The sequence below is a fragment of the Orycteropus afer genome, unplaced genomic scaffold (assembly GCF_000298275.1).
Source record: "Orycteropus afer afer isolate SDZICR_OR568_19922 unplaced genomic scaffold, OryAfe1.0 scaffold00126, whole genome shotgun sequence".
NCBI classification, from domain to species: domain Eukaryota; kingdom Metazoa; phylum Chordata; class Mammalia; order Tubulidentata; family Orycteropodidae; genus Orycteropus; species Orycteropus afer.
The window spans coordinates 2,638,563-2,650,882 of NW_006921713.1; positions in this window are offsets into that span (position 1 = coordinate 2,638,563).

Consider the following 12,320-nt stretch of genomic DNA (forward strand, 5'->3'; position numbering starts at 1 on the left):
AACATAAGTAAACATCTTTCTGGTATTCATTGCTTTCAGCCAAGATCCATCTGACATAAACAATGATATCCCTTATTCCTTGTCCTCCTCTAAATCCAGCTTTCATTTCTAGAAGGCCCCTGTCAATATACTGCTGCAATCATTTTTTAATTATCTTCAGTAAGACTTTACTTGTGTGCAGTATTAATGATATTGTTTTACAATTTCCACATCAAATATCACCTTTCTTTGGAAAGGGTACAAATATGGATCTCTTTCAGTCAGTTAGCCAGGTGGCTGCCTTCCAAATTTCTTGTCATAGATGAGTATGTGCCTCCAGCACAGCATCCATTTGTTGAAACATCTCAATGAGTATTCCATCATTTCCTGAAGACTTGTTTTTCACCAATTCCTTCAGTGCAGCTTTGACTTCTTTCTTCAGCACCAAGATTAGTGGTAGCATAAAACACCTTCTGACAATAATAATGATAATATTCTCTTTTCCGCATCTATCTTACACACACAAACACACACACATATTCTGATTTGCCATAGTAATAGAGAGAAAAAGTATTTTCTGATAGCAGCAATAGCAAGTTACTATGGTCTTCCTGATGGTTCAACAATTAACAATTCAGCTGCTGTCCAAACCCATTGATGGCTTCATACAAGAAAAGATCTGGTGATTTGCTCTCATAAAGGTTCTCAGTGCTGTTGAATCTGTTTCGACTCATAGCGACCCCTCCTTGGGTTTCTGAGGTATCTATGGAAGTTGACTGCCTAGTCATCCTTCTGAGAAGTGGCTGGTGGGTTTGAACCAGTCTCCTGGTTAGCAGTCAAATGGCTTAGGTACTATGCCACCAGCCTAGGAAACCCTATGGTGAAGTTTTACTCTGTCCCATGTGGTCACTGTGAGTCGAAATCGACTCAACTCAATGGCACACAACAGCAACAATCACAACATGGCCATTCTACTCTAAAACAATGTATGTTATAACCAGCACCATTGGTATTTCTTTGTTGAAAAGGCACACTCGAAGGATCAGTCTAGACCTACTTAATCAGAACCTGCATCTTAGCAATGTTAAATGGTAGCACATTAATATTTCAGAATCACAGCAAATTATCTTTCACAAGCTCCAGGGATTTATGTATTAATAAATCTTGTTGTTTTTAGGTGCCACTGAGTCAGCTCTGACTCATAGCCACACTATGCACAACAGAACAAAACACTGCTGAGTTGTGCATCATTCTCACAGTCATTGCTATATCTGAGCAGATCGTTGCAGCTGCTGTGTCAATCCATCCTGTTGAGGGTCTTCCCCTTTTTCCCTGACCCTCCACTTTATCTAACATGATATGCTTCTCCAGAGAATGGACCATTTTGACTTCAGTCTTCCTTACTCATTGTCCAGCTTTCACATGCATATGAGGCTATTGAAAATACCATGGCTTGGCTTAGTCACACCATATTAGTCTTCAAAGAGACATCTTTGCTCTTCAGCACTTTAAAGAACGTCTTTTGGAGCAGATTTGCCCAGTGCATTATGTCATCTGATTTCTTGACTGCTGTTTCCATTGGTGTTGATTGTGGATTCAAGTAATAGGAAATCTTTGACAATTCAATCTTTTCTCCATTTATCATGGTGCTACTTATTGGTCTAGTTGTGAAGATTTTTGTTTTCATGTTGAGATATAATGCATACTGCAGACTGTAGTCTTTAATCTTCATCAGTAAGTTCTTTAAGTCATTTTCACTTTCAGAAGCAAGGTTTTCTCGTCTGCATTTTGCAGATTGTTAATGACTCCTCCTCCATTCCTAATGCTATGTTCTTCTTCATATTAGTCCAGCTTCTCAGATAATTTGCTTAACATACAGACTGAATAAGTATGGTAGAATGGTACAACCCTAACGCGCACTCTTCCTGGAATGCCTATTCTTCTCAATGCTGTCCATAATTTGTTATGATCCACATAGTTGAATGCTTCTGCATAGTCAGAAAAACACAAGTAATCATCTTTGCTTTCAGCTATGGTCCATCTAACATAAATAGTAATATCCCTTGTTCCCCGTCCTGTTCTGAATCCAGCATGCATATCTGGAAATTCCCTATCAATATACTGCTGCAACTGTTTCTGAATTATCTTCAGCAAAATTTTACTTGCATGTGATATTGAACTCGTGTGGTTTGCAGTCAATGAGTGAAATCTATTCTTGAGATGGTCTCTAAATTCAAGTGAGATATAATCAAGGTCATATTTTGGCTCTCATGGACTTATTTTAGTTGTCCTCTGCTTCAACTTGAACTTGCATATGAGCAATTGATAGTCTATTCCACAGTCAGCTCCCTGGTTTGTTTTGGCTGAAGATATTGGACTTCTCCACTGCCTCTTTCCACAGATATACTGGATCTGATTCTTGTGTATCCTATCTGGTGAGGTCCATGTGTGTAGTCACTTTATGTTGTTGGAAAAAAAGGTATTTGCAATGAATAGGTAGTTGATCTTGCAGAATTCTGTCATGCAATCTCTAGTGTCATTTCTGTCACCAAGACCATATTTTCCAACTATTAGTGATTCTTCTTTGTTTCCAACTTTTGCATTTCGATCTCCAGTAATAATGAATACATCTTAATTGAATGTTTGTCAATTTCAGACTGCTGAAATTAGTAAAAATCTTCAATTTCCTTGTCTTTGTCGTTAGTGGTTGGTGCATAAATTTGAATAATAGTAGTATTGACTGGTCTTCCTTGTAGGCATATGGATATAAATGGGAATTTTAAAATACTAAACAGTTTTGACAATTTGGTATAAAGATTGAAAGTTTAAATTTGAACTTTCTGCAGTAGCAAACAGATATTGAGAGCTTTCTTTATTAACTATACGAGCTCTTCTTATAGGTGGAAGTGATCACTCCCCCTTATATTTCTATGGAATGTGGATTTGCACTAAGGGAGAAAGGCATCAGAGAGCAACACAGAATCAAGAAATAGAGAAAACAAGGATATTGGCAAGATCATGACATGAAGATTATCTTTGCCCAGTTTTGATCAAAGCTCATGCCAATTCTGTAAAGACAAAGAGTGGAAGTTAATGCACTGTTCCAGTATATGTATGTTCTGTGTATGTGTGTGTGTGTGTACAGAGATGATGTAGATATAGATATATAAGATATCATATCATGTATGTAATATACCCACCGATCACTCATCCCATATACAACTAACAATGCTTGTGTAAATTGTTTTACACTGATATAGATTCTATATGTTAGTGTGAATTCAGCCATTTTCAAAGAATTTGGTTTTCTTCCTAAAATTTCAAATATATATATATATATATATATATATATATATATATATATATATTACTGACTATACTAAGAATTATCTGAGCCAGATAGAACTAAACTGTGCAGAATAAAATTATAAACTGAGTAGCACCCTTGTGACAAAATAGTGCCTTTAACAGTTACAGTTCAGTCTGGATGTATTACAGACCTAACCTAAAGTTAAGCCTACTTGTCAAAGGAAAATGGAAAATTTGGCAACCATGTGAATAATTACAACACCAGATCCAAGTTAATCAAGAATTCAAAGCAAATATTTGTTTTTTATCACTTTATAATAGACATTGAAATGCATGAATTTAGTGTAAAATTGATCTTTTTACTAACTCAATCATTAAGCATGAGGAGAAGTTAATCTCAAAATACAATGCCTGTAACACAAAGTTACTCTTCAGTTATAAGAGATGGATTGCTTCTTTGAAAATTCAGATCTTTGCAAGCAGTGAACTTGTCTTTCTTTCCTAAAAAAGTATCATGTTCAGTGAAATATGAAAGAAGGAAATTCTTCATGGACATTATTTCTTTTTCCTTTAGAAATCTGAAACGTATTGTAATTCTCCCTACCATCTTCCATATTAATGTGATCAATGAAGAATGCAAAACTAATATTTTCTGTTAATTTTTTTCCTAATAATTTACAGTGTAATAGTAAGAATTGTATTGACATCACATATTTCCCTTACTTAGTCCCACCTTTTGAATCTAGTCAGTTTATATTATTTGAGATTTATAATAAGTATTATTTTAATAAGTTATTATTTAACAAGTTGTTATAAGTGTTTATTAATAAGTATCATAATAATGATAATTTTTGTCCCCGTAGGCTTTCACAGATTTTTATAAGCCACGAAAATATTTATTAAATACTTATAAAGTGTAGTGTAGGATATTACCAATATTTTAAAACAAAAAAATATATAAAATTCTAAGCATATTTGAAATAAACTTATTTCCAACTGTTTTCTTCTCCTGACATCAACCTAATTTATTTTACAAAATCAAACATTCTCACAGACAGCTTCCTATAAATTTTGATCTTGTCTCCAACTCAAAGAGCTCAACTGTGTGGTTTTATCACTGAAAAAAACTGCACATACATACAAAAAAAATGCACAAGGAAAATTATATTTTTCTTTTCCTGAGATTGTTGATAAATATATAATTACTAATAGTTACCTAATTCATTTAGCTACAACAATGAAGAGTACCATATTTTTTTCACAAATAACACATCTATGTGAACAATGCACACACATATAAGGTACAGAAATGACAAAATTATGTAAAACAGTTCTGGCATGCTGCACCTATGCATGTACTCTAATATTTCCAGAAGTGAATTTTAGCCTCATTCACCATTATCAATAGTCCAAAAATACTATTTTTTATGGTATTTCTGTAATAATAAAGGTATGAACCATAGTCAAGAATGCATGGATTAAGTCTGGTATTACCTCAGAAATTGGAAAATAAACAATTTAAAAAATATGTTTATTTTATTAAGTTGCTAGTTATATCCTCTGCACTTTTTAGTCATCAGTTGGGCCATCAACTGGCACCTTGAACCTTGAACATAAATCACGTGCTATCAGTTGGAAGCATGAACAAACCAAAGCCTGCACTGACATAAATGCTTTGGAATAGCCATCAATGGGAATCTCAATAAGATATGCACTGACTTAATTATCAGCCTTCTGATTCTGGCTTTCAGCTGGAGGAGTAAATAAAGAAAAATTGACACACAATTGGTCTTAGCTCAATAATTGAATATCAGACCATCTTAAGTGAAAGCATTAAGCTCTGTGAGATCTATTTATTTCACAGTTTAATTTTGTCTTATTAACCAATGCCTTTCATAAATAATCATGAGTCCTCTTAACCATAAGCTTGCAAGTATATAAAAAGACCCTTGCTTATGGTACACCTCACATTTCAATTTTGTGATCTCTTGGCTAGAATAAGGCAGTTATTGATTATATCATGCACATTTTTTTTCAGTTTTTATATCTAAATCTTAGAAACTTCAGGATCATGTCAGTAATAAATGTAAATCCTCTAATTAAATGTAAGTCCTCATCTGCTGATTTTAAACTGACAGTCATTGAGAGGGCGGAAGAAACAAGCCAAAAGAGAAGCCAAGAGGGTTTGTGGTTGGACAGCCATCCACAATAAATGGAGAAAGGAGAAAAAGTAACTGAACAAAATGACTGCATGAAAATGCACATATCCTAGGCCCAAAGCAAACTGGCTGGAGTTGGATAATGACTTGAAAAAGTGGATCCATTCTTGCAGGGAACAAAAAGCAAACTGCTTTTACTGTCACAATTTAGATCAAAGGGAAGTTTCTGGAAAATGAAAAAAGAACCACAAATTTCAAGATGGATTTCACCTAGATTTATAAATTATGAAAAGGAATGAACTTTTCAAGATAATGAAAACCACTGTAGGCCAGCAACTTCCAGATGACTGAGAGCAAAAGACCGTCAACTTTCACAAATTTCCCACCCAAGAAATCTCTGAAGCTGGCATCTCTGCAATGGATGTGATTAATATTGGATATGCTTCTTGTGTCCTTTGATTACAGCCACTAAGACTGTAGCTACCTCAGGTATGAAAACTGTAGCCATTACAGCCACTGGACATGCAAGCATTTGCTTTTTATAGCCTTGGTTACAGTTCAAGTAGGTGTAACTAAAAGCCAAAGGTAATTTTCAAAAGAAGTATCAAGCTCTGTGAAAAACTCACCAGTGAGTACTCATTGTGATAAGAAGGAATGTGTGGACTGTGATATTATGAAAGTATGGGTAGATAAATGTTATAGGACAAGGCATGAGGATTGTTTTTGAGGAAGTGTTTACTAATTTTCAACACCATGGCTGCTCACAATGAAAAATAAATAATCAAAATTATATTAATGGGTGCCCATATAGCAGTCATACCTGGTGACATTAACTGCAAGCTGCAGCTGCTACATATACTAGTCAACTACCCATTCATGACTTTCATGGAAAGAGAGTGGGATGAATGGATACAGTCTGGGATTCATGATTCACACCATCACGACAACTCAAGTGAGTGATGTGTATAGCACTTTGCAAGTGGGTGGCTTCTGCTTGGTGGAAAATAACTCTAGAAACCAAGTGCAATGGCTCCTGAAAGTCTGGGATTGTGTGAAAGCAGCACACCAATGAAGAAGACGGTATCAACAGCAGTGGTGATGATGACATCAGTTCAGAAGTCATAGATTTCTTAACTTCAAGCAGCTCTGACATATTGAAATGATGATAGTGATAAGGGATTGAAGGATCAGACTTTGGAGGGTTTTGAGAGTCAGATAATGATGATGATGATGATAAAGAATGAATAAACTAAAATTGCCTGTTTTAAGATGAAAACAATTTCTTCTGGTGACTTTTATTTATTGATTTCAAAGACATTGTTTATCAAAATTTATGTTGCTGTTTAAGATATACAAAATCAATAAAGTATATAAAAAAATCTTGTTCCTATAGTTTTAGGCCTAGAATCATTTCTAACTTACTAATTTCCAGCTCTTCATGCACTCACACTCTTTGATTTCAACATAGCATCCATCATGAGCCTGTTCAGTATACCATTGGTTGCACTTGGTTTAGGAAATTATCTACTTTAAATGATGTTTCCATGAGATCAGTTTTATCCTGGTAACATTAAATCCATTGGACTGAAAAAGAGAATTGAAATTGAAGTTGGCAACATGTAAAAAATTTATATTGGTATAATGTGTTTATGAAAATAACATGCTGGCATTGCACATTTTGCAAAAATGTATAACACACGCATTATTTGTGTAAATAATGACACATATTTTCTAAGATGATTGGGTCCTAAATAATCAATGCCTTTTTTAGCATCACAGAGACCAAAAGAAGTTATCATAGGATAACTATTTCCATGAATGCTTCATTGAAGATCATTAAATTCCAAAAGGAGATGCCAGTATTTCATAGAATTGTATGTGCTAAGTTAGTCTTCATGAAAGCCTCTCAGAGAGAGCCTTTTAACAGCTAATCAAATTGTTTCAAAGGCATGGGAAATTACAAAATAGGGAGTAAGCATTTTCTATAAATAGCTTAGTATGGTCAGAGGGAGTTGGAGTAGGGGTTTTTCCTATAGACTTAGTTCTGGAAAAATATCCTTGTATATAATAAATGAAAAATATAACCAGAAAAATTCTATAGATATTTAACATATTAACTGCTAGTATAATTCATCCTAGATTATCAAGACTGAGTTCTATGGAGTTCCGGTAAGATGGCAGAATAGGCAGACAAACTACACAGACCCTCTTCAACAAAGAAAAAGGGAACCAAATAACATTGATACAGAAGATAATCTTGAATCCCTGAGCATTGAAAGGAAGGATATAGAAGTGGACTAAACTCCAACTAGTAGGAGAACCTTTATGAAAACAATGAAAAAGGAGACATACAGAGCTGCTGTCTCTCAGCAATCCTAACAGCATCAACAACTTGGATATTGCCAAGTGGTGTTAGGACCTAAGAACTAATCTAAAAATCAGCCCTGGTAGCCAGGGGCTGCATGGAGTATTGCACTGGTGGCTGGTGAATACAAGGGGAAACAGCAAAGAGGGAGATGGGCTGAGCTGTGGATTTTGCCTGTCCGGAGGGTGTAGCCATTTTGAATGTTTGCAAGTGGTTAGACTATTTTGAATATTTAAAGTAACAGCATGCTCTCAGATTCCAGGAACCTAAAAATAGGCTCCACTTGTCAGGGGCCACAAGGACACTCAGGACACAAATGACTGGAAAGGTTTGTTATTCTCTTGCTACTCTTAGACCCCACACCCTCTTGGTGAACAGAGGTGCAGCTATCCCTCACTCCCATCCACCTTCTGGGCCGGCAGGAATTCCATCCCAGTTTGTGTGCTCCAAATGAGCCTAGGTGCCCCACCCTGCTCCACACAGATTTTTTTCTTTTTTTTTTTTTTTTTTTTTTTTTTTTTTTTTTTTTTTTAGTTTGGTTTTGTCTGTTTTAAAATTATTATCATTTTTTTGTCCTTTTTGTTATTATTCTTTTTTTCTTTCCTTCCCAGGTTCTAGTTTTCAGCTTTTTCTCTCTTCCCTTTTTCTGGTTCCCATTTTTTTTTCCTTCTTGTGGTTCTCCCCATTCCTTGTTTTTCTTTTGCATTTTTCCCATTTTGTTCTTCATTATTCTCCTACTCTTTTATCTTATTGGCCCTCCCTAGATGTTGTGGGCTTTTTTTATTATTTTCCTTTTCTTTTTTTGGTGATTGTTCCCATGTATTTATGTGGTATGGTTTTCATCCACTTGCTTTTATGTTTTTGATGTTTTTTGACTGTTGTTTTTGTCTAATTGAGTGGGAGACAGCAACTGTGTCCATATGATGCAACCACCCCCATACCTCCTGCAGCTCCACTTACTGAGTGAGAGCTGCCACTTCCTTCTCCACCAACTGGCCAATGATAAACAACCACCAAGAACAGCCTGACTCACCCTTAGCTGTTCTTCACAAACAGTTAGCAGAGATCTAAATACAACAAGGACAAAATGTCTTGGACACAACAGATTATCACAGTCCAAAAAAAGAAGCAAGATAAGGTGGTAGAAACAACGGAGCAGGATACAGGCCTAGAACACATCCTTGAGGAAGAAGAAGCACTGGGAGTCCATGATAAGGAATTCAAAAGAACTCTATTTAGGTATCTTCAAACAATTGAGAGAGAGATCAAGGAAAGCAATGACAAAATTAAGGAAAACACAGATAAAACCCTAGAAGAATTTTGGAAGAAAATACAAGAACAAAATGACAAAATAAATGAAAAATTAGAAATGATACAAAAATCTACAGATAGAAATCCAGAAGATTAATACTAAATTTACAGAAATAGATAACACATTGAAAGGGCAAAGGAGTAGAATTGAATCAATGGAAGACAGAATTAATGAGATTGAAGAAAAACACCTGAATACGTCTTTGGAAAGGAATCAATCAGAAAAAGATCAAAACAAAATGAAAAAAAAGCCTAAGGTTCATGTAGGATACCATCAAAAGGAATAACCTATGTGGAACTGGAATTCCAAAACAGGAAGAGAAAAAGAACCACCGAGAAAATTGTCCAAGATTTGTTGGAAGAGAACTTCTCTGATATGATGAAATATGAGAATATATCCATTCAGGAAGTCCAATGAACCCCAAACAGGATAGATCCCAAAACAAAATCACCCAGACATGTCATCATCAAACTCACCACAACCAAGGACAAAGAAAGAATCCTGAAAGCAGCAGGAGAAAAACAAAAAGTTACCTACAAAAGACAACCAATAAGGATAAGCTCTGATTTTTCAGCAGAAACCATGCAAGTGAGAAGACAATGAGATGGTAAACATAAAAGCCTGAAAGAGAAAATTTTCCAACCAAGAATTATACAACCAGCAAAATTGTCTCTCAAATACGATGGTGAAATTAGGAGATTTCTGACGTTCTGGTTACCTAGTGCCACTCTGACAAGGAAATGTGACAAATGGGATGGCCTTAACAAACAGGAGTTTATTCTCTTACAGTTTGGAGGCTTTAAGTCCAAGTTCAAAGTGCCAGGCCCCAGCGGCTGGGTGAAAGGCCCTCAACCTTGGGGTCCAGCTCTGCCTCCTGCTCCCAACCCACTGGAGCTAGAGACTTTTTTTCACTCAGACAGTTACTGGCTGCTGAGGCTGAGAAGCGCAAGATTGACAAGTAAAAAGGCACAGTCCTGATGTTACCAAACCACATGACAGGCCATTAATTCAAGTCCATTGAAAATGCCAAGGTGAGCAGAGCATGGCAAGCTGCTGGACAGTGACTCGGCTACATGCAGGGTACAAGAGTGCCATAAGCTAGAGATTATCCTCAAGGCTTCTCTTTATATACAGGAAGCAGACCATATTCTAAAGCAGCAACTCAGCTGCTTGTGGTAGATCCCACTAAAGAGTTGATTGCCAGCCTCATCATGGGGAATAACTACTACTAGCTGCCCAGCCACTCAACTGGGCCAAGCCAAGTTGACATATAAATTAACTACCACACCAGATAAGCAAAAAGTAAGGAAATTTGTTAAAAACTGACCAACCATATAAGAGATACTAAATGAATCCTTTGAAGAGAGAACAAGTAATAGCAAACAACAACAGACCATTAATACAAAAGATGTCATAACCCAGAAACCAACGCATCTATGGAAGTATCCAAAGTAAAATAAGCTTACAAGATTGTAAACAGGGAACCAGAGACATCAATTGGCAAATGAGGACAATTACAAACCAAAAATAGGGGAAAATAATGGAGTTACAGAACTTCTAAATGGTGAGGGAGTCAAGGGAGTTGCAAGATAGAATGGACTGTTCTAAACTCAGGGAGAAAATTATAAATCACAGGGTAACCTCAAAGAAAAATGATAAACTTTCACATCACAATAAAAAAGAGGACAAGCACAAATACTCTGCAAATACTAAAATAATAGCAACAAAAGAAATGTTAACACAATTTATAAATATAATGAGCTCAGCACAGAAAATTATATGGAGAAAAGAACCAGCAGCACCATGAAGAAAACAACAAAATGACAGCAACCAATTCATACCTGTTGATAATTACACTGAATGTCAGTAGATTAAGTGCACCACTCAAGAGACGGAGTTGCAGACTGGATAAGGAAGCATAACCCATCAATGAAACACACTTTAGAGACAAAGACAAAAATAGACTAAAAATCAAAGGTTGGAAAAAGATACATCAGGCAAATGGCAACCAAAAAAGAGCAGGAGTAGCAATATTAATTTCTGATAAAGTTGACTTTAAGACAAAAAACACCACACGAGACAAGAAAGGACATTATATAACGATTAAAGGATCAGTTGAGCAAGAAGATATAATCAAAATAAATATCTATGGACCCAGTGAAAGAATCCCAAAATACATAAATCAGACTTTAACAAAATTGAAAAGCCAAGTAGATGACTCCATAGTCATAGTAGGAGACTTTAATACACCACTTCCAATGAAAGATAGAAGAACTGGAAAGAAACTCAGCAAAGATGCAGAAGAGCTCAATAAATACTGTTTTTGTTGTTAGGTGCCATGGAGTCATCTCTGACTCATGGTGACTTCATACACAGCAAAACAAAACACCATCTAGTCCTGTGCCAGTTCCATGATCCTTGCTACACTTGAGCCCATTGCTGCAACCACTGTGTCAATCTATCTCATTGAGGGCCTTCCCCTCTGTTGTCAACCTTCCACCTTACCAAGCATGGCATTCTTCTCCAGTGAATGGGCCCTTCTAATAACATGACCAAAGTATGTGAGAAGAAATCTGGCCATTCTCGCTTCCAAGAAGCATTCCAGCTGAACTTCCTCCAGGACAGCTTTGTTAGATCTTTTAGCAGTCCATGGTCCTTCCAGCACTCTTAACCAGCACCACATCTCAAAAGCATCAACTCTTCTTCAGACTACCTTATTCATTGCCCAGCTCTCACATGCATATGAGGCAACTGAAAATACCATGGCTTGTGTCAGGCACACCTTAGTCGTCAAGGAGACATCTTTGCTCCTCAGGACTTGAAAGAGGTCCTTTGCAGCTGATTTGCCCAGTGCTATATGCTGCCTTATATCTTGATGCTGCTTCCACTGGCATCAGTTGTAGAACCAAGTAATGTGAAGTCTTTGACAACTTCAATCTTTTCTCCATTTATTTTGATGCTGCTTATTGGTCTAGTTGTGAGGATTTTTGTTTTCTTTATATTGAGATAAAATCCCTACTGCAGACTGTATTCTTCAATCTTCATCAGTAAGTGCTTCAAGTCATCCTCACTTTCAGCAAGCAAAGTTGTGTCATCAGTGTATCACAGATTGTTAATGATTCTCCCTCCAATCCTGATGCCATGTTCTTCATATAGTCCATCTCCTCAGATGATTTGCTCAGCACATAGATTCAAT